Here is a 24,882-nt window from a genome sequence, read left to right as displayed (position 1 = left end):
TAGAAAATGTGGAAGAAATTGATAAATTCCTGGACACATACACCCTCCCAAGACTAAACCAGGAAGAAATCGAATCCCTGAATAGACCAATAACAAGTTCTGAAATTGAGGAAGTAATTAATAACCCAACAATCAAAAAATGTCCAGGACCAGACAGATTCACAGCCAAATTCTACCAGAAGTACAAAGAGGATCTGGTAACATTCCTTTTGAAACTATTCCAAACTATAGAGAAAGAGGAAATCCTCCCTAACTCATTTTATGAGGCCAGAATCATCCTGATACCAAAATCTGTCAGAGACACGCCAAAAAAAAAAAAAAAAAAAAAAGAAAAAAAAGAAAGAAAAAGAAAAAAAAAAATTAGGCCAATATCCATGGTGAACATCAGTGCAAAAATCCTCAATAAATTACTGGCAAACTGAATCCAGCAGCACATCAAAAATCTTCTCCACCATGATCAAGTCAGCTTCATCTCTGGGATGCAAGGCTGGTCCAACATACACAAATCAATAAACATAATCCATCACATAAATAAAACCAATGACAAAAATCATATGATTATCTCAATATGCAGAAAAAGCCTGTGACAAAATTCAATAGCCCTTCATGCTAAAAACTCTAAATAAACTAGGTATTGATGTAACATATCTCAAAATAATAAGAGCTATTTATAACAAACCCACAGCCAACATCATACTGAATGGGCAAAAACTGGAAGCATTCCCTTTGAAAAGCAGCACAAGACAAAGATGCCCTCTCACCACTCCTATTCAACATAGTATTGGAAGTCCTGGCCAGGGCAATTGGGCAAGTAAAAGAAATAAAGGGTATTCAGTTAGGAAAAGAAGAAGGCAAATTGTCTCTGTTTGCAGATGACATGTATGCATATTTAGAAAACCCCATTGTCTCAGCCCAAAACCTCCTTAAGCTGATAAGCAACTTCAGCAAAGTCTCAGGATCCAAAATCAATGTGCAAAAATCACAAGCATTCCTATACACCAGTAACAGACAAACAAAGAGCCAAATCATGAGTGAATTTCCATTCATAAATGATACAAAGAGAATAAAATACCTAGGAATACAACTTACAAGGGATTATCTCAAGCTATCTATATGTGAAGAACCTCTTTAAGCAGAACTATAAACCACTGCTCAATGAAATGAGAGGACACAAATAAATGGAAAAACATTCCATGATCATGGATATGAAGAATCAATACCATGAAAACGGCCATACTGCCCAAAGTAATTTATAGATTCAATGCTATCCCCATCAAGCTAACATCAACTTTCTTCACAGAATTAGAAAAAAAAAAAAAAAAACTACTTTAAATTTCATATGGAACCAAACAAGAGCCCACATAGTCAAGAAAATCCTAAGCAAAAAGAACAAACTGGAGGCACCATACTACTTGACTTCAAACTGTACTACAATGCTACAGGAACCAAAACAGTATGGTACTGGTACCGAAACAGATATATAGACCAACGGAATAGAACAGAAGTCTCAGAAATAACACCAAACATCTACAACCATCTAATCTTTGACAAACCTGACAAACAAGCAATGGGGAAAATATTCCTTATATAATAAATGGTGTTAGGAAAACTGGCTGGTCATATGCAGAAAGCTGAAACTGGATTCCTTCCTTATACCTTATACAAAAATTAACTCAAGACGAATTAAAGACTTAAACATAAGACCTAAAACCTGTAAAAACACTAAAAGAAAACCTAGGCAATACCATTCAGGACATAGACATGGGCAAAGACTTCATGACCAAAATACCAAAAGCAATGGCAACAAAAGCCAAAATAGACAAATGAGGCCTAATTAAATTAAAGAGCTTCTTCACAGCAAAAGAAACTATCATAAGAGTGAACAGGCAACCTACAGAATGGGAGAAAATTTTGCCATCTATCCATCTGACAAAGAGCTAATATCCAGAATCTACAAAGAACTTAAACAAATTTACAAGAAAAAAAAAACAAACAACCCCATCAAAAAGTGGGTAAGAACAGACAATTCTCAAAAGAAGGTATTTATACAGCCAACATACATATGAAAAAAGCTCATCATCACAGGTCATTAGAGAAGTGCAAACCAAAACCACAATGAGAAACCATCTCATGCGAGTTAGAATGGTGATCATTAAAAAGTCAGGAAACAACAGATACTGGAGAGGATGTGGAGAAATAGGAACGCTTTTACACTGTTGGTGGGAGTATAAATTAGTTCAAACATTGTGGAAGACAGTGTGGCGATTCCTCAAGCCTCTACAATTAGAAATACCATGTGATCCAGCAATCCCCTTACTGGGTATATACCCAAAGGATTAGAAATCATTCTACTATAAAGACACATGCATACATATGTTTCTTGCAGCCCTGTTCACAATACCAAAGACCTGGAACCAACCTAAACGCCCATCAGTGATAGACTGAATAAAGGAAATGTGTCACATATACACCATGGAATGCTATGCAGCCATAAAAAAGGATGAATTCATGTCCTTTGCAGGGACATGGATGAAGCTGGAAACCATAATTCTCAGCAAAATAACACAAGAAGAGAAAACCAAACACCACATATTCTCACTCATAAATGGTAGTTGAACAATGAGGACACATGGACGCAGGGAGGGGAACATCACACACTGGGGTCTATAGCGGCGGGGGCTGTGGGAGGGATAGCATTAGAAGATATACCTAATGTAGTCAATGGGTTGATGGGTGCAGCACACCACCATGGCATGTGTATACCTATGTAACAAACCTTCTCATTCTGCCTAAGGCCCCCAGAACTTGAAGTACATATATATATATATATATATAGCATAGGATTATTCAAAAAAGAACTAAAAAATTAACCATATACATCTTCTGGATCACATGTTTGATAAATAACTTTGATATTTTTCATGTGTTTGTGTTTCACCATGGATATATTTTTCAACTTTTGCATTACATTGATTTCCAAAAACAGGTATAGATTCTACTAATGGAATCAAACTAGAAAATCAAAGGTGAATAGTGAGATAACCTTTATATCTCACTATCTCAACCTTTATGAATCTTCCCTTGATCTCCGTTTTCTTCTTATTGTTTTGAAAGCCATCAAGTAGTAAATGTTTTGAAAAATCTGCATTTGATATTCGTGACACTTTTATATATAGAGTTGATTTTCTATTACCAAATCTGTAATGTGTGCTTTTCAGAAGGTCTAGTATTACTCAACCTAGATAACAGAATTTTGAATGCAATATGAACAGAGAATATAAAGGACAACATTTTCTTTCTAATCATCTAGGACTGAACATGGTAGTATACTTTGTATGCAAAATCAAAAATATTTATAATTAAAACCTGTTATTACTCTCCATCATCTGAACATATTTCCAGTTTTAAAGCTGGAAAATTATTGGTATGATAGATATTGAGAAGAGAAGTAATCTTAGAAGCTACATTTTATAATTCATTCATTCTTCAAGTAGTGAAACAGAACCAGAGAAATGTAGTGTTTTTCTCATTACTACATAACTGATTCATCAAGACTACTAGAATGAGATTCAATCCATGGGCTTTTATTATTGTCTTACCCTTTTTCCAGTTTTCAACTTTTGTCCAACACAGACTGGTCATTTCTCATGGGTTATCAAGGCTTGCCTTTTGTGTATGTATCAGCAACGTAAGTTTTCCCATAAACTGGTTATAAGAAACATTTATAACCTACTGTTGAAGAGTTTAATGGTAACTATAGCTAATAGCTTTTATAGTCACTTTTAAATAAAGTGTAGGCTGAAAAAATATCTTCAGGCTTAGATAAAGATTTACAATGCAATGACTGAAAAATCCACACTTGCTCCAGTCATCAATTCTGACTTCTAATGCTCTTGTGTATGTCACGAGGAGTCTTGATTTATACTGGCTACACAAAGGAACTTGGTTAATAAGAAGCCAGCTAATTCTCAAGAAAGTATATTTTCTCAAGTGTAATTTACTGTCTCGTATATACATGGAAAATAGACTGTAACATTATACTTCAACATCTATTTGTTACTACAGAGTGTGCAGATAAAGATTAGAAACTTACTTTATAAAGCACACCGAGACACTGTTGTGCACGGTACAAAAATACTGGGAAATCATAAATGCATTGAAATCATCTGGCCTATTGTGATTGAAATTGAGGTGAAGTATTTTTTAGGAGAAAACACATGTTGGAATGTAAGATTAAAAAAGGCTTCAGAGTATAAAAGCCTTCTGTGCTGAAGTTATCAACATGTAATGTAAGAGGATCTTTAGAGATCAGTAAAATACAAGTACAGTCCACAGATGTAATGTAAAAGGAAAGGAGGCTTAAAATCTTCTATCAAGTTTAGAAAAATGTTATGACAATAATGTCCACATAAAGGTGTGTTTTGATAAGATCAATGGTAGCTCAGGAGTTTATGCTTGCTGAATCAGTGTTGAATTGAGTAGAAAGGGTCAGGTGTCAATGGTGCCTACTGAAAACCTGACAACTTTGAGAAAATAGAATAAAAATTAAAGTATAAACAGTAAAGAAGTCATGAGTACTAGAGATATTTTGAAGAAAATTCAATAATACTTTCTGATCAACTCAATAAAGAGAATGAAGAAACTTTAAATTGATACTCTTTCTTTAAAAATCCCAAATGTTTTTACTCATCATAAAGCTGGTTTTTCCTATTATGACCCTATCAACAATATTTTTCTCCTTTTTCCCCAATGAATCAGTTCATTACGGATTTTAAGCCAATATATGTCTAACCACTCTTCTCATTAATCTAACCTGTCTTCATAGCCTACACAGGCAGTTCCCAAATTTGTAATCCATCTATCTATGTAAGGTCGACTTTTTGCTTTCTCTGTGACAATATTCAGTCCCTGAACACAGCTGGACAAAAACACATAATTTTTCAGCTAAGAACCAATACTTATCTGCGGTTTCAGATGACATCCAGTCATTCACTACCGCATTCAAATCCTTCCCAGTAGTCTAGGTCAGCAAACTGTTTCATGCAGCCAATTTTGCATACTCCCTGCACACTCACTGGTAGCATCTTTGTTTTGCTTCTTCCCATGAACATGCACACACACAAATGGACACGCTCCAATAAACCAAGGCCATCATCTTCTAACTTTTCTGTTTTTCGGCCAAACCAAATTTTCTGCATCCATACTCCTACTTTCCTCTCTTTTGTTAGGAAAGTTATGTGAAACAAATATATCTATATGGAAAGCCCTTATGGTTCTCCTTTTTCTGGGTATTTTGCTTCAATCAGTAATCACCATGAGTTCTGCTTATTCTCACATTATAATTTTTCTCTGCGTCTTGTATTGCCTTTCCGTGCCACTCTTGGTATTCACCTTGGTTTTCTCCTCTCCTCTGTATTGAAATTATCTTACCTAAATTAGCTCACTTATGTTCATGATTTCCTCTCAACTGTTAAGACTTGATAATGCAAATTATATAAGCATGCCAAACTTCTCTCCATGTTTTCAGAAAATTATAGTCAGTTAATAACTAAACATCCCAGTTGCCTCGAACTTAACCATCATATACAGAATTTAAATTACCTGTCTCAGACCCTTAGTACAACAGCCAGAATGCTCCTGTATTCTCTGTAGCAGTAACTACCATAGCGATCATGTCAGTGACACCACTCTCTACTAAGTTACTTCAGTAGAGTGTAACGTATTTGAATTTCCTTTCATTATCTCTCATATCCAATTTATGCCCATGTTTTGATGACATCATAACCTAAATGTTTTATATTTCTTCATTCTGACCCTGATTCTTTCATTCATTCTCTATCTCTAACCCCTCGCTCTGTGTTTCTTACCTGTTGTCCAGAACTTGGAACTTTCCTCCAATTAATGTGTTATAAGTGTTTAGTGAGATTTTTTTTCCTTCCAAATCTAAATCTGGTTACACAGTTCTGCTGTTTACAAACCTTCAATGCTTCCCCATTTTCTTCAGAATTTTGGTAAAACCTCAAAGCAGAAATACTTTGAGTTCTTCTCTACCCACTTTCAGCTTCATCTCATGCCTGTCATACCAATGTGAATCTAAAGGTCCTATTTGACAGTTTCCTTTGAAAATGTACAGGTGTCCAAATCAACCCACCTTGGGAAGGACTTGTGATTCGTGGAATCATTCTGTCTCTGAGTAAAAAAAATATGTATTATCATAATTTCCTCAAATTACTGACGTATTGATTAATGTATGACCTACTCACATTGAAAAAGATGATGATTTATTTCTGAATCATGAGGTTTTACTGATTGTTTCCAACTTAGATATTTTAGCCCGCATGTTGCAATCTATAGCTAATGTTTGTAACTTCTGTATTGTACCATAAATAAAAAGGACAACTACAGTACAAGGAGCCCTCCTCTCTTCTAATCTCCACTGTAAAGAGCTTCCCAATTTGTAACAGACTGTGGGGCACTCTCACCTTTGTTGGTATGTCTTCTTAGGTTAATCCTCACATTTGCCTTCCAATAAACCTTTATCAAATTACTTCTGCCTCAAAAGCCTTAATTCCAATTGATACTCACAAGTAGTTCTTCAAAAATAGCCCAATGCTTTCTTAAGCCTCTTATTTCTTAAATATCCATCCCATTTTCCAGAGCAATTGATTCCACTGTCTCTGCCCTATTCTTACCTTCCCAAACGGCACTCCTTTCTCACAAACAAATCAACCAACCAACCAACAAAAAAACAAAAACTGTTTTCCAGGTTTTTAAATTAGGTGTCTCTCTTTTGGTCTCTGATTTTGTATTTTAATCATTATTTTCTGTGTTCCATACTCATGTGACCCCAGAAACCATACCTTAGTTATCCCTCATTTCACAAACTTAGTATATTTATGATGTTATTGATACTCAGAATGATTTCATTGAATAAATCAATGACAAAGTGGCTATTTAGTAAGACTGAGATAACTAGAAGGGTAGCTACACTGGAAAGATAGAGAAAGAGAGGGAAAATAGTAGTTCTGAAAGCAAGAAAACAGTAACTGTTTTGGAACAACTTCAGCATACCCTCAATTGCCAACTTTAAAAGGAAAAAAATAGTTAAAAAAAAAAAAAGAGATTTTACACAGTTATCAATACTATTGTATATTTTAATGCAAATTTCCACTTGATTGGAAATCATAAGAATATAAGTGATTTTTATAAAGCATAATGTGATTGGTCTTTGTTCACATGGCAAATTACTAGGCATATTTAAAAGATGGTCATCTAGTGAAACAAAGTTCTAAAATTATTATTTTCCTTTACTTGTTTTATATTAATCTACTAAAATTCTTATCAATCTATTTGTTGTTTGGAACTGCATATTTCAAGTGGGTAATATTTGCTTTCTTGTTTCATTTAAAAAATATTGTATCTGAAATTTTTTCACTAAACTGCCTGATAAGAGATAATTGAAAATAAAGGTATTTAGAGTTAGTTAAATTGATTCACAAAGGGCTCTATTGACTATTGTCTGGAGTTTAACAACTCTTAGTACCAATCTTTCCAAAATTGCAAATAACCAAAATTAGTCTTTATTAATATGTTATCTTATATAGAAAAAATTTTCCTAGATTATTAATTTCCTTTAGATACTATACAATACAACAGAGCAGAAAACCATAGGAGATTATATTTGGAAGACATTTCAAATATATTTTCCTTCATTTCTTATATTTTGGAAGATATTTTAAGACCATTTATTTTCTGTAAGCATAAATGTATTATGTACATTAGAACTGTGTAAGGTGCAAAATAATAAAAACCATTCCTATGTCACCCTTTCACTTATTCATTCAATATTTATCTAGCTCCTATTTTATGTTAGATATTATTCTAGGATTGAGATATTCATTAATAAGTAAAAAACAACAACAACAAACAAAACAAAGCAAATAAACAAAACCCCAAACCTTTCATGGAGTTGTATAGTTTAATATTTGTGAAAATGAATTTTCTTACATAATGTTAATAGCATACCTCTGGAAAAGGAGTATTAGCTTATATGCAGATAACAAGTGAAAGCTTACTGTGTAATTTTATTATTGTAATATTTTAAACAGGTTGTATACAGATCCCAAATTTGATTCTTGATTCTCTATCATTTGTAAGTGCCCTTATTTTTAATACCTAGATGATGTAGAGCAACAAATACATTCTTATTACTTATGACAGTTTTTTAAATATTTGAAAACAACACTATTATTATCTTCTGTTTATCTGTAACCAATGGTGTATAATCTGATTTTGAATCACTCTTTTTATCAAAGTAATACAGTAACAAAATTACATAGTGAGAATTTCATCAACACTGCTTTAATTTAAATGCAGAATTTAAATGTATTTCTCTGACATTTCTGTCATCCATCTTGTTTAGTATGACAATCTGTCAAAAGTATTTTGAACCATGGTTGTTTAATTTAACAAATTAGTCTTTTCCTTCTTTATTCCTATGAAACAGAAGCCCAAGAATAGTTGTGCTCCTTATGGTTTAAAATCTTACTCTAGATAGCAAAAGGCATAGTCCTACAGGCTCCTACTCACTTATTTAGCTGATAGACTCCTACTTCTCCTTAAATACCCTGTTAAAATGCCATAATTTTTGTTCTTTTTTGTTGTTGTTTTGTACCTCCTTACTATTTTGGGGGACATCTATAAATACACACACAGATGTGCGCACACACACACACATGCATATACATATTATACCTTTAGTTTTATTTTTTCTTCAATGCTGTATTTCATATGTAATGTCAAAATAATATTTAAGCCACCTCTTGTCTAAATGTGACAAATTCCAAATTATCAAAAGACTGACTATAGTTTGAATGCTTTCCCCAAATAGTTTTTTTATATTATTTATTCCTTATCACATATTTATTCTTCTCTTCAAAAGCTGTAAATTTTGGAAAGAAATATATTTTATTCCATTACTATTGGCATGAAAGCCAAAATTAAACCATAAAACTAGTAGGTAGATTTCAAATTATTGCCAGCTTCAACCCTTGAAATTCCCAGCAAGTAAGCATATGGCATTGATATTATGTAACTTAGAGAGTAATTTTCTGATTAATAAATAGGTTATTTTGCTTCTAGCTGAGAGGAAAATAATATCAAGCTAGAAGTTTGATGATTACAGTAAAGATTTTTTTTCATTAAAATTTGTGTCATCCAGATGTGTGTTGTTTTAGCTACCACTGAAAGAACGAAGTGGGGTCCAGTGTAATACTAATTGCTGCATGCATGTTTATGCACATGTCATTGACCCCGCCTCTGGTGCAGCTCTTTGCTTTCAGAGATTGAGTACACCTGTCTTTGCTTTGTGTTCAGTCTATGACTAGCTTGGAGATGAGATGAATGAACATAAGTATGCAGACAGAAGATGAATTTCATCTTGTTCTCTGCTACAGATGAATTATTTTGTGTGGCAGAGAATTTTTTCACACATGTTCAATAAAGAAAAGTAACATTCCCACATATCTATAGAGAACCTAGCTGTATTCTACTTTGCCAAAGACTGTAACAAGTTATATTCCCACTGTATTAGTGGCACCTTGTATTCAGATCATTATATTTGTATGAATTGGTTTTCAATTAATATTGTGTCATTAAAATATCTTGAATTCAAATTTCATTTGGATTATGGTAAATAGCTAGAACAATGTTTGTAAGGGAGGTATTTAGAAGATGAGCAACATGTTCAAACAGAAGAAAATTGGCAAAATAATATCTAAAAGTAAGAAGACATAGCCAGAAACATAAGGAAAACTGAAGATGCCTAAAATAAATAGGGAGACTCACATTAGTGTCTGGGAAGAAAGTGGCCAAGTATAGTGGGTTGTGTCATAATGGGGACATGCCATAGAAAGAAGTGAGAAACATACTGTAGTATAAATGATTGCTCTTATGGGGTAAAAAAGTGTACTGATCAAATAGGAAGAAAAGGTAGGGGACTACAATGTTCACTATTCAGGTGGTAGGCACAGTAGCAGCCCAAACCTCACTGTTTTACAATATGACCATGTAACAAGCTTGCACATGTATCACCTGAATCTATTTTTAAATGCGTGTTTTTTCCTGTAAATCAGAAAGGAATGTTGACTTTATTATATAGGAAAGGGAGAAAATGATCACTAAGATTTGTTAGTGGACCCAAAATGAAGATACATAAATTGACAGAATATAAAATACATTACATGATTTGGTATTAATATTGTACCCTCCATATAACTGAATTTTTGAAATAAGTAGGTACAAATTGAAATTTTAGCTAACTCATTGGTTATTATGTTTCTCTCTAAAATTCCTTTGAATTAAAATGACTACTACTATAACCTCATTTATGATTTAATAATGAGCAAATTGGTTGTTGTCATTGAAAGAGAGTACTGAACAAAAAGTAATTATAATACAATTATCCTTTCTTCAATTTCTTCTTTTCTAAATCTACAACTTTAAAATCTCCTTACCCCCAATCCATGCTACTTCTCCCACTCTATGCATACAAAAATTCTGCCTATTGTGAAAAGATTTTCAAATCCCAGGAGGAGTTATTCAGCTCAATGTCAGACACGCAGAGTTAAATCCCCATCAATGAGAAACAACAAAAAATAACACTCTCTTTGGGACACTGCATAAATGAGTTTGACTGTATGTTCTAATACAGCAATCACTCAGAGTAGTGGAAAATAATTACGTACTATTTCCTCCAAAGAATAAGGTTATTAGCACATTGTGATCCCTTAGAAATTTATTTTTGTTCTCTTACCTATATTATACACTGCTCTGCTATAACCTACAAAATTGAAAATGATATTTAAAGTTACCAAAAATAAATAATAACATTTTGTTCAGTGGTGGTGGCTCAAGCCTGTAATCCCAGCACTTTGGGAGGCAGAGGCGGGTGGATCACACAAGATCAGGAGTTTGAGATCAGCCTGACTAATGTGGCAAAATCCCGTCTCTACTAAAAGTATAACAATTGGCTGGGTGCGGTGGCGCGAGCCTATAGTCCCAGCTACTCGGGAGACTGAGGCAGGAGAATCGCTTGAACCTAGGAGGCAGAGGTTGCAGTGAGAGAAGATCGTGCTACTGCACTCCAGCCTGGGCAAGAATCCATCTCAAAAAAAAAAAAAAAAAAAAAAAGATTTCAATGACAATGCTTTTCCTTTTTATACTTTTATGCAAATTAATAGTGTTAGCAAAGTCAACTAAGTGGCAATTTGCCAAATTATGAAACAGTAATCAAAAAATGGAAATAACAGGTCATCACCATAAATCTGACAAAATTCAATTTTCATCTTCAAATTAAAAACACTCAAGTGCTTATTTTTCTTCTTACTGGTTGCCTTAATTGTAGTGCTCAAGAAAACCTACACTACAACAGTAAAATGAAAATGAATATAGTATTTCTCTTTATTTTACTTTATTTTATTATTTTGATGAAACATGATTTATTAGAATAGTTAATGAAAATGAAGTGCAGGTTTTGGATTTCAGATAAAGGCAGTGTTTTCAGGAGGTGTGTACTTAAAGGCAAATAAGGTAAAAAGAATTGAAAGTTCAAGAAAAAAATATTTTACTCCAATATTAATGTCCTGAATTCATGATGCTTCCTTGTAAATGTGCCTCAGATTTACCCTTTCTTTTCTCTTGCAATCTCACACTGAAGTTAAACAACAACTTCTTTAAAAGACTTCTATGCCTTGACACCTATCTTCTAAATTATTTTTGCTATTTAATTCAGATTAATATATCTGAAGTAATACTTTTATATCTATTACGTTCAAAATATCTGTCTGTCGGAGGTACTTCTTTTTCTAGTCTTAGTTTAATGCTATGAAATCTCACAAAATGTTTGTATTCTTCTGTACCAAACTTATCTTTTATTACTCATCAGGACAAATGCATTATTATAGCTTTATGCATCTATTTTCCCGATTCACTTACTACTGTGTTCTTTTTTTTTTTTTCAGGCAATTTTCCCAGCGTGGATAAATTGTGACTCCCTTATTTCCCCATCTTTGTTTTCTATTAAGTCTTTATTATCCACTGTGATGCCTGCAGATATCTTATCTCTGAGATACTATTATCTGTGAAAGACAAATTTCCATACTACTCTACGGAATACAGCACTGTGCTGCTTTACCTTTTTGTCCTCCTCCTTCTCTTCTTCACAGTGCTTCCTATCTCCCTCCTTTCTTTTTCTTCTCCCTCCTTCCCTTCCTTTCTTCTTTGCTTCCATCATTTTTTTTCCTTTCTCTCAAAATGTGATATACTACAGGAGTTCAAATGCGTTCTGGTCCAACAGGGGAAATTATCTCCAGGATAAGATTTGTTTATGTACATTATGCTTCTCTGAGAGAAATGTGAATGTATGCTGTTTTAGGTAGAGGTTTGCAAGACTATGGGAATAACACTGGAGTGTGTTATCACCAGTGTAGTATCTGTGGCTTATTAAAGATGTCTGTAAACTCTTTGACACCATACCCTTCAAGAGGTGGGGATTATTTTCCTCTATGTTGTTTCAAATGAAAGGATGTCATTATTTTTCATGACTGAATAGCGCTCCTTTGTGTGTATGTACCACATTTTCTTTATGCATTTGTCTGTTAATGGACACTTAGATTGCTTCCAAATCTTGGCTAGTGCTGCAATAAACATGGGAGTGCGGATGTCTCTTCAATATACTGATTTCCTTTCTTTGGGGCATATACCTAGCAGTTGGTTAGCTGGATCATATGGTAGTTCTATTTTTAGTTTTGTGAGGAACCTCCAAAGTGTTCCCCATGGTGTTTGTATTCATTTACTTTCTTGAATTCAGTCTGGCCCATAATAGCTATGACCAAAGAATGTGATGCAAGTAACACTCTGTCCATTTAGACCCTGAAGACTGGCAGTTTCCACCTGGAAGATTCAAAGTCTAAAATTACCAAGAGAGTTTGACTACCCTGCATGAAAGACTTCTTGGGGATACCCTAAGATACATGGAAAAGGAGAAAGGACTAGCTGATACCAACCTTACACTTCCCTGCAGGGATGGCAGGCACAGAATGATTGTTTATTCTCTAGACAGTCTTAGACATGAAACCGAATACCACACGGTGACCCCAGTCAATGCCTCACAAATCAGATAAATTGACAAACTAAGCTGTAAGTTCTGCTCACAAAACCAGGTGACAAAATAAAATGTTTGTTTGTTAAAGCAACTAAATTTCGGATAGTTTGTTACATAGTCATAGATAACCAGAAAATTAGATAAGACCAACAGAAAGCCAATTTTGTCAGGGAGATTGACCTTAGAACTATAATGTTATGATGTGATCGTGATATGATTAACAGACTGGCACAGAAGTATAATGGATGTGTTCTGGAGAAAATATGGTAGGATCTTTGAGCAAACTGATGCAAAGAAATCACAGTGGTGGAGGCTGGAGCCTTTGCAATTCAGAATATCATTTTAAAACTTATTTAATTACTAATTTTGTGGTGTTTACATAATTTAGCTAAAGAAAATTGAACATACTGGCTTGTGTTAAAATAATCCAATATCTTTACATTAAATGTATACCTCTCTTGAATCATATGGAAATAGTACTGGCTTTTTTTTTCTAAGCTCTCAGGTTCTTGAAAATTTTAAGGTGATCTCAAGAAAAATACTTATTCTTCCTTGATTATCTAACTTGTAGGTACTAGAATCAGTTTTAACTTAGAAACTAAATTAGCTAGGGCTTTATTATAACAAGGTGATATTTCCAGTTGTAGGCATATTATACAAGTTTATCTTCTATGTAAAATATATATATGGAAATATTTTGTAGTATTCACTGTCTATTATATATATGTCAGTTTATTTACCTCTCTATCTATCTGCTATATTATTTTAGTCTTTCTCCTTCTGAATACATTCATAAATGTTATTTCTTAGAGATACTCTAGACCATCAGACTTTACTTAAACCTTGGAAGATTATTTCACCAAATGATACAAGGGAGTAAAAACTGACCCAAGAAGAGTGGGTTGGTTATAATTTCAATTTTTTCTCAAAGTCGTATTTTTTTTCATGGTATGAATTACCATAGGCTTAATCTTAGTGTTTTGAAAATCTAAATCCTCTTTTGAGCTATGTTGAATGACATTCTTATAAAAAATCTCTCTTGGTTTATATTTTTTTTGTTTTTGTCAAAATGTTTTTAGGATATATTTTATTTACAGGATTAATTTTATTTTCTTCATAAGTTTTTTGGACTTTCCTCTTATAACATAAAGTCAAAATATGTCCAGTTTTAGAGGACAGAATTATTTGAATTTAGATTTTTGTCCTACCTTTAAAGAGAAACAAAGTTCATAAACCTTAGCTTGATTGATGATGTCCTGCACAAATTTCTGCCAGTTACCTCTCCCTGTGTCTTTCTTCTCTTCTGTTTACCCCTGAAATGCTATATGTTTTTTCCACTTATAAATCTTGGTTCATGATATTATTTATCATTGCTTAAAATGATCCATCTCTTACTTTTCACATGTTGAAGATGCTTAAAATACATTTGTAAATTGAATGACTTTTCTGATTTCCCTTTATATGAAAGGACAAATTATCCTCCTGACAAAGTGGACACTGAACAAAACACCAACATTAGTTTTGCCTCATGCATCATAAAAAAATTCTATCATAAGATTTTACTCTTGAGGAAAAAACTATATAGCTGTTAACTCTAATCACTTCAACAATATTCATTTCTAGTGCTTTTGATTCTCACATCAGAGTTTTATATTTATGTCTTACATAACTTAATAACCTTTAATCACTACAATATAAGACTTCTCTGACCTTTGTAATCTGAAGAACAAGTATATTGTTCAAATGCTTAACTGTTCATATCATTGTATTTATAGTAATGAAAATAATAGATAAAATTGAATGAATATGCAAATATTGTGTTAAACTTTGGTTTGATTATGTTTTATAATTTTTATATTAGTTACATGAGGTAATGACTATTTTTATCCTCAGTTGACAGATGATGGTTCTGAGGTGTGCAGACATTAAATTTATTCATTACAACTAGAGTAAATAATTTGTCATTCTATCATGAAAATACATTCTAATGAATAACAAGATATCATCCTTCTGTTTTTTGTTAAAGATGTCTTTAATTGCTCATGGACAAATTTTCATCTAATACCTCTGATAGAAGATTCTGTAGTAAATTTAGTTGGGAGACTCAAACATATTTAGTTTTAGAAATTCTGTTCTAATCTTTTGGTTATTGCTAACAATTGTATTCCATTGGGCATTATACTGTGACATTATATTTCTGGAGCATCAAAACCTACCAACCTGTCATTAAAATAAAAAAGAAAAAAGAAAATACAGGCTACTACACTTTTCTCTGCATTTTTTTCTGAGGAATTTCTAGCTTATTTCCAACATATTGTATATAAACTAAGTAACGATAATTAAGAGATATTTTAATAGATTGTGATAACTTAAATTTCAAATCTTAAAAATATTAGTAATAATGTTAAAATTTATTTTCTGAATACCCTCTTAGGCACATTACCAAGTGGTTTGCATACATTATTTCATTGAATAGATTGTGGAAATGTATAAATTCGACATCTGTAATTAAAATTATTCCCACATAATAGCTAAGTAAACTGAAGATTAGAAGTCTCGAGTAAAAATTGAAAGTAATACCACCAGAGACAAAGAGAATTGCTATTAAAATCCAGGCCCAAGTTTGGATTCTACTCACTAATTATGCTTTGTATTGAGAAATGTATATTTTCTATTATGTCTTACTAATTATTGCGAGTTGTTGATTATTCTATGTGTGATGTTTTAACAATTCTTAAAAGCAATTAATCTATTAAAATAATGTTAAATCCAATTTTATTATTTTTATGAAGTGTCTAATATGCTTAATGCTGTACTTTTTAAAAAGTGAGACTTGAAAGGCAAATTATCAAGTTTTAATTATGTTGGAGACAAGATTTTAAAAATAACATTTCAGTTATTCAATAAATATTCATGAGACTTCTGCAATGTGCTAGACACATCTAAGTATTGTGAATGAACCAGAGAAAGCCATACTTTCATGGAGGTGACATGCTAAACTATACAGAAACAAATCAAGTAAATAACAAATTTTAAAAAAAAAACTTTAATATTTCTAAAGTAGCATATGCTATAAAGAAAATAAACCTGATATATGACTGAACATGAATGAGAAAAACAGATGCATATTTTAGATGGGATGATTTAGAGAAGTACTTTTTAGAATTAAGACATTTGATGTAAAATCTGAATTACTGTGAGTCACCCCATGCGTATATCTGGGACAGCAAGAGTAATTAACCTAAATTTGAAGAAGGTTTGAATTGTTAAAAGGGCAGAGGGAAAAACGTTTAGTGTTTTTGTCAAAAGAGCAATTGAGATCCCTTAATCTCAAAAGAGATGAGATTAATGAGACAAGGGCTAGTTCACACAGAACTCTATAGATCCTGGTAAGGAATTTGAATTTTATTTGAAAAATGGTTCTACGTGACTGAAGTGTTTTTCCCTAGTGAGTAATATGATTTGTTTTCTAAGAGATTAAATGAGGAAGCAGAGAATTCAATAGGTGGCTATTTAATAAGAGCTTGGATTAAGGTGGTAGCAGAGAAAGAGAAATGATCAGATTTAGAATTAGTTTTGAAGTAATGATGATGGGACTTTCTGACATATCAAATCAGTTTTTAAATGGTGTGAAAATTATGACTTTGATTTGTAAATGCAATATATCATAGTGTTGTATTTTGAGTTGGGAAAAATTGGGGGAAGAACAGTTTATAGTTGGAAATTAGAATCACTGGTTTGATTTGGTTGAGTGTGAGACGATTATTAGAAATTTATGTGCATAAGCCGGGTGCGGTGGCTCAAGCCTATAATCCCAGCACTTTGGGAGGCCGTGACGGGCGGATCACGAGGTCAAGAGATCGAGACCATCCTGGCTAACACGGTGAAACCCTGTCTCTACTAAAAAATACAAAAAACTAGCCGGGCGAGGTGGCGGGCGCCTGTAGTCCCAGCTACTCAGGAGGCTGAGGCAGGAGAATGGCGTAAACCCGAGAGGCGGAGCTTGCAGTGAGCTGAGATCCGGCCACTGCACTCCAGCCTGGGCGACAGAGCGAGACTCTGCCTCGAAAAAGAAGAAGAAGAAAGAAATTTATGTGCATAAAACAAGTAGGCAATTTGATATATAAAAGTAGATCATGAAGAAATGCTTTAACCAAATATATATTTTAAAAGCAATAAGCTTGTAGTAATAGTCAAAGACTTGGATGAGGCTGCTGGAGAAAACATAGAAAAAAAGTGTTAAATTATAAGCTCATGGGTGATTTACAATTGGAAAGTCAAGCTGAGAAGGAAGAATCAGCTAAAAGGATTAAAAAGAAGCAACCAGTGAAGTAGAAGAAATATGAGAAAAGGAAAGAAAAAGTTAGAAGACGAGGAAAAAACAGTGTTTCTAGAAGTGCGTCAAAGTTTTTGAGAGATGGAAGAAGAAAATTGACTTTAGCAAGGAGGATGCTTGGTCATTTGATAAAAGCATTGTAAATCGGGTAGGTGAAAATAGAAATTTCTCTAAAATGAGTTCAGGGAAATTGGAAGGTTAGAGAGTAAATAAAGATAGTATAGAAATTTTGGGGAGTTCTATTAAATAAAGCAGACAAATTGGACTGTATCTAAATACGGCTGTATCTAAAAGAGAATTTGGATCATGGAAACGCTTTTTTATTATTATTATACTTTAAGCTCTAGGGTACATGTGCACAATGTGCAGGTTTGTTACATAGGTATACATGTGCCATGTTGGTTTGCTGCACCCATCAACTCATCATTTACATTAGATATTTCTCCTAATGCTATACCTCCCTCAGCACCGCCAGCCCACAACAGGCTCCGGTGTGTGATGTTCCCTGCCCTGCAACCATGTCTTCTTGTTGTTCAGCTCCCACCTATGAGTGAGAACATGCGGTGTTTGGTTTTCTGTCCTTGTAATAGTTTGCTTAGAATGATGGTTTCCAACTTCATCCATGTCCCTGCAAAGAACGTGAACTCATCCTTTTTTATGGCTACATAGCATTTCATGGTGTATGTGTGCCACATTTTCTTAATCCAGTCTATCATTGATGGACATTTTGGTTGGTTCCAAGTCTTTGCTATTGTGAATAGTGCCGTAGTAAACATACGTGTGCATATATCTTTATAGTAGCATGATTTGTAATCCTTTGGGTATATACCCAGTAATGGGATCACTGAGTCAAATGGTATTTCTAGTTCTAGATCCTTGAGGAATAACCACACTGTCTTCCACAATGTTTGAACTAAGTTACACTCCCACAAACAGTGTAAAAGTGTTCCTATTTCTCCACTTCCTCTCCAGCATCTGTTGTTTCTTGAATTTTTTGTCATCACCATTCTAACTGGTGTGAGAGAGTATCTCATGGTGATTTTGATTTGCATTTCTCTGATGACCAGTGATGATGAGCATTTTTTCATATGACTGATGGCTGCATAAATGTCTTATTTTGAGAAGTGTCTGTTCATATACTTTGCCCAGGTATTTTATGTTTTTCTTTTTTTTTTCTTGTAAATTTGTTTAAGTTCTTTGTAGACTCTGGATATTAGCCCTTTGTCAGATTAGTAGATTGCAAAGATTTTCTCCCATTCTGTAGGTTGCCTGTTCACTCTGATGGTAGTTTTGTTTGCTGTGCAGAAGCTCTTTAGTTTAATTAGATATAATTTGTCTATTTTGGATTTTGTTGCCATTGCTTTTGGTGCTTTAATCATGAAGTCTTTGCCCATGCCTATGTTCTGAATGGTACTGCCTAGGTTTTCTTTTAGGGTGTTTATGGTGTTAGGTCTTACGTTTAAATCCTTAATCCATCTTGAGTTAATTTTTGTATACAATGTAAGGAAAGGATTCAATTTCAGCTTTCTATTTATGGCTAGCCAGTTTTCCCAGCACCATTTATTAAATAGGGAATACTTTCCCCGTTGCTTGTTTGTGTCAGGTTTGTCAAAGATCAGATGGCTGTAGATGTTTGGTGTTATTTCTGAGGCTTCTATTCTATTCCATTGGTCTATATATCTGTTTTGATACCAATACCATGCTTTTTTGTTGTTGTTACTGTAACCTTGTAATATAGTTTGTAGTCAGGTAGTGTGGTGCCTCCACCTTAGAATTGTCTTGGCTTTGTGGGCTCTTTTTTGGTTCTGTATGAAGTTTAAAGTAGGGTTTTTTTGTTTTTGTTTTTTTTTCCCAGTTCTGTGAAGAAAGTCAGTAGAAGCTTGATGGGAATAGCATTGAATCTACAAATTACTTTGGGCTGTATGGCCATTTTCACAATACTGACTCTTCCTATCCATGAGCATGGAATGTTCTTCCATTTGTTTTTGTCCTCTTACTTCATTGAGCAGTGGTTTGTAGTACTCATTGAAGAGGTCCTTCACATTCCTTGTAAGTTGGATTCCTAGGAATTTATCCTCTTTTAGTAATTGTGAATGGGAGTTTACTCATGATTTGGCTCTCTGTTTGTCTATTGTTGGTGTACAGGAATGCTTGTGATTTTTGCACATTGATTTTATATCCTGAGCCTTTACTGAAGTTGCTTATCAGCTTAAGGAGATTTCGGGCTGAGACGATGGGGTTTTCTAAATATACAATCATGTCATCTGCAAACAGATACATTTTGATTTCCTCTTTTCCTAATTGAATATCCTTTATTGCTTTATCTTGCCTGATCGCCCTGGCCAGAACTTCCAACACTATGTTGAATAGGAGTGGTGAGAGAGGGCATCCTTGTCTTGTGCCAGTTTTCAAAGGAAATGCTTCCAGTATTTACCCATTCAGTATGATATTGGCTGTGGGTTTGTCATAAATAGCTCTTATTATTTTGAGATACGTTCCATCAATACCAAGTTTATTGAGAGTTTTTAGCATGAAGGACTGTTGAATTTTGTTGAACATGTTTTCTGCATGTTTTAAGATGATCATGTGGTTTTTGTCGTTGGTTCTGTTTATGTGATGGATTACATTTATTTATTTGTGTATGTTGAATCAGCCTTGCATCCCAGAGATGAAGCCAAGTTGATCGTGGTGGATAAGATTTTTGATGTGCTGCTAGATTGTTTGCCAGTATTTTATTGAGGATTTTTGTTTCGATGTTGATTAGGGATATTGGCCTAGAATTCTCTTTTTTGTTGTTGTTGTTGTGTCTCTGCCAGGTTTTGCTATCAGGATGATGCTAACCTTGTAAAATGAGTTAAGGAGGCTACCCTCTTTTTCTGTTGATTGAAATAGTTTGAGAAGAAATGGTACCAGTTCCTCTCTGTACCTCTGGTAGAATTCAGCTGTTAATTCATCTGGTCCTGGGTTTTGGGGGGTTGGTTAGCTATTAATTATTGCCTCAATGGAAACACTTTTGTCTTTTTTTTTTTTTTTTTTTTTTTTTTGAGAAGGAGTCTCGCTCTGTCCCCTAGGCTGGAGTGCAGTGGCACGATGTCGGCTCACTGCAAGCTCCGCCTCCAAGGTTCATGCCATTCTCCTGGCTCAGCCTCCCGAGTAGCTGGGACTACAGGGGCCCGCCACCATGCCCGGCTAATTTTTTGTATTTTTTTCTTTTTTTTAGTAGAGACGGGGTTTCACCGTATTAGCCAGGATGGTCTCCATCTCCTGACCTCGTGATCCGCCTGTCTCGGCCTCCCAAAGTGCTGGAATTACAGGCTTGAGCCACTGCGCCCGGCCACGGAAACACTTTTTTCTAAAATAGTAGTGGATTATAGAGCATAAATGTGATCACTCCTTTCTTTACTATAATATAAGCTCTATAAAAGCAAAGACTATATTCGTCTGTTCAGTGTTACTCCATTAGTAAGCCCAGTTTTCTTGAAAACAATATATTATAAATAAACATTTCTTAGAGTGTTTGGTAAAAGAATGATTGAACTCATAAATATTTCCTTGGTTAGAATACTTTCCTTCTATTTCAACTATTAGTGGGGTTGATTTTTTTGTGTATGTGAGTACATTCTGAGCAAAAAACAAAACCAAACCAAACCAGAGGAAAAACTAAAAATTTTACTAGTTGCAAAAAACACAAAACTTTTAGCAAAGCCTGACCTAGTCTCAGAAGTAAAAGAGTGCCATCTCCACAATAATCTACTAGTAGGACAGATCATCTCTGTGTAGCGTGGGAAGGAGCTACATAATGGTGTGAACACCGGAAAGTTGGAAGAATTGGGAGCCACCATGATGTTTATTTTATTACTACAGCTAAAAGTTTATCAGTATGCTAATTGCTAAAAAAGATTCTTTTTTTTTTTTTGCATTTTATGTACTACCTCTTTTCTCATTGAGCTTGCATGATAGAAATTAGTCACTTAAAATGTATTAATGTGGAAAAATCATAAGCTGTCTGTTGATTAGGAAAAATAAAAAATAAAAAAAAAACCTGTGGTAGCTATCTGATACCCTCAGAGCCAAGATATTTTTACATTTAAATGAATATCAGAAACAAAGTTCTTGTATGCTATCATTTGATATGAAAACATTTACTGTGCTTACCCAAACTTGATTCTACTTGCACTGACTATAAAATCACACAAGAATCAACAAACACAGAAGCAACACCAAGGGACCCAATAGGAGTAATTATTGCCATACTCCAAGGGCTTTTTTCCTCTTCTCAGAGGTGAAGGAAAGAACTAAGAGAAGTGCAGGAACCAACACAAGAGGCCACATGTCCCAGTGGCCTCTTGACAAGACTTTTCTTTCTGCCTTCATCCCCAGTATGTCAGCATCCTCTCCTGTTTTTACCCAGCCCCATTCACACTTACGGACTCACGAAACCAAACCAAACCAAACCAAAACAAAAATCAATCCTCTTTTGATCCATTTAGAATCTTTACACTGGGTGGATGTTGTTTTCTCCCATAACCTGTCCTGAGAAGTACCGGTCCTCCAGCAATAGTTTGTAAATTGCTCCCCTAATCTCATCAGAATGGAATGTCAGCCTACAACACATCTTATTCTTGCCACGGTAGAAGGAATCTTTTAGATATCTCTGTTTGCAGCATATTTCTTTCAAAAGGAAGTGTTATGAAATAATCTTTAGGTCTTATTTTTAAAATCTAAATATTTTTATTATATTTGCTGATTTCAGAACATACAAATTTTAGCCACATTATCTTGATGAGAACTGCATTCCAATTTCTAAACATCAGACTTGCAAACTTTCCATCACAGCTCAATCATTAATTGAGAACATTTTTGCAATATAATTGGTCACCCAACTTATATGTAAAATTTAATATGATAAAAACATGAATTTTAAATATTGGAATAATATTTAGCATAGTGCTTTTTGAGAGAAAAACTATTGAAGTTAAAAACATTTTGGGAGTGGAATATCATGTACATATGATAATCAGCTTACTCAAAATCTTTATTTCTATTCGTATATATATATGTATATTTTGCAGAGAGAAATGTTCATGGCTTTTCTTACATCTGTTGACACTGAATTAAGGTTTCAAGAATACCAGGGTACAGCTTTTGACATTTTCAGTTATTTTACAATATATAAATTTTGAGTTATCCATGAAAACATAGCTCCATTTATTAATACTTAAAGTTACAAATCTTGTCCTAGCCTATCTCTGATATGTCTGTAAGTTTTATTGAAACTAAATTATTTTATTTTAAAAATTATTGTTTATAATCAAACTCAAGTCTAGAGAGTTTCTTTTAATAATAGCAATTTAAATGAATGTTGCCACCCTCTAAATATGTTCTCCATTTCATATTTGTGTTTTTGAATTAAGGTTATTATAGATTATTCTAATTTTCATGTTTTTAAGTGCATACATTGAAAGAAAAATCTTTCTTATTTTACATGACATAATTATGTGATAGAATGTTCCAGTTTCTTGCATCTGTCTCAGAAGACATACAAAACAATAGAAAGTATCATATTTCCCTTTGACTGATGAATTTATGACTTTCAATTTCCCTGAGAAGCAGCTGAGATATTCCAATGAGCTCATCAGGGAAGCTTGTCATTTCAGTAATTCTCTAGAGACTATCATGGACAGCAGACTCAAAAACAGGTTTACAATTAATGAAGCAGAAGGCAATTGTAAGGAAGAACCTGAGGAGCTCCTTCAGTAGCTGTCATGGACAAAGAATTCATATTGGATTGATTAGCCTGAGTCTCATTCAACTAGAAGAAGATTATGTAGTGAGATTGCGAGACGGTATTTGAAATGCTCATGCCTGTAAACTTCAGAGGGATACTGCTCATCTACATGTTCCACTCTTTAAAGCTAGTCTCTAAGGAAAAGAAAGTCATCTTAATTTCATATCTAGTACTTTATACAGTCCTCTATTTCATTAGAAAAAGCTGATGTCACATCATTCAAAACAATTTCTTCAAAGTCATTACATCCTCTAGGCATCTTTTCTTACGCTAAGTTGGCCATTCATTCAGAGAAAATACTTAAAAGGGAGAATTAGCAATGTCTTCTAATCACTATCTGAAAGTGTTCTTGAATCAAATTGATATTAACGTAATATTGACATTGAATCTCTTTCATCAAATGTAAAGATGTATATAGTGAATATGAATTGAAAATCTTCCACAATTAAACTATCATTGATTCATTCATTAACAAAAATACGCTGAGCATTTCCCGAGCACTGGGGAGACTACACAGAACAAGGTAAATCTACTCATTTATTTTATTATGCTTGGAGTCTAATGAATAATATACCAAAAAGTTAACACAAAGGTATTAGTCTGTTTTCACACAGCTATAATGAAATACCGAAGACTAGGTAATTTATAAAGGAAAGAGGTTTGATTAACTCATAGTTCCCTATGGCTGAGGAAGCCTCAGGAAATTTAGAATCATGGTGGAAAGTGAAGGGGAAGCAGGCACCTTCTTCACAAGGCAGCAGGAGAATAAGAGAATGTGTAGGAGGAAATGTAAAACACTCATAAAACCATCAGGTCTTGTGGCAACTCATTCACTAACACAAGAACAGGATGGGGGTAACTCACCCCATGATCCTATCACCTCCCTCATTCTACACATGGGGAATTACAATTTGAAATGAAATTTAGCTGGGCACACAGAGCCGAACCATATCTAAAAATGACACACAGTTGAAAAAAAACAATTGTCGACTCCTGGTTTCCAGTCTGTCATGGAGGAAGCTTGGAAGTCATCACTTCCATTTTGTGGTAAGAAAAAATCTGAACGAACTGAAAATTAACACCTCTTCTTAGGTCAACCAGAAAATTATGATGGTCAGACCAACTGGTACCCCAAAATTTGAGAGCTAAACAGGAGGAGACAGAGAATCCTAACTTTCTGGAGCAGGAACCCAAAAGCAGAAACCACCCTGGGAGCCAGTAACAGGGTAAAGTAAATGAAAACTCATTGACAAATTGTTGGGATGGGAATATTGAAGGAGAGGAGAGAAAGAAAGAGATAATTTGCAATACTAATGTCTGAGGATTTTCTAGCATTAATGATAGACACAAAACAGCAGACAAAAGTAAAATAAAAATTTAAATGTTATGACTAAGCATATTACACTCAAACTGCAGAAAATCTAAGGGAAAATCTTGAAAGAAATGAGAGAGGAAAATATTAAATCAGGGAAAACTACATCTGTAGAGAAGCAATGATTAGAATGACATCAGGTTTCTCTTTAGGAACCATGTAAGCAAGAAGACAGTGGAATGAAATACTTAAAGTTTTAAAAGAAAAAATATTAATCTAGATAT

Source organism: Papio anubis, chromosome 5 (assembly GCF_008728515.1).
Source record: "Papio anubis isolate 15944 chromosome 5, Panubis1.0, whole genome shotgun sequence".
NCBI lineage: Eukaryota > Metazoa > Chordata > Mammalia > Primates > Cercopithecidae > Papio > Papio anubis.
The sequence above is the reverse complement of the archived record's forward strand: the minus strand, read 5'-3'. Positions refer to the sequence as shown.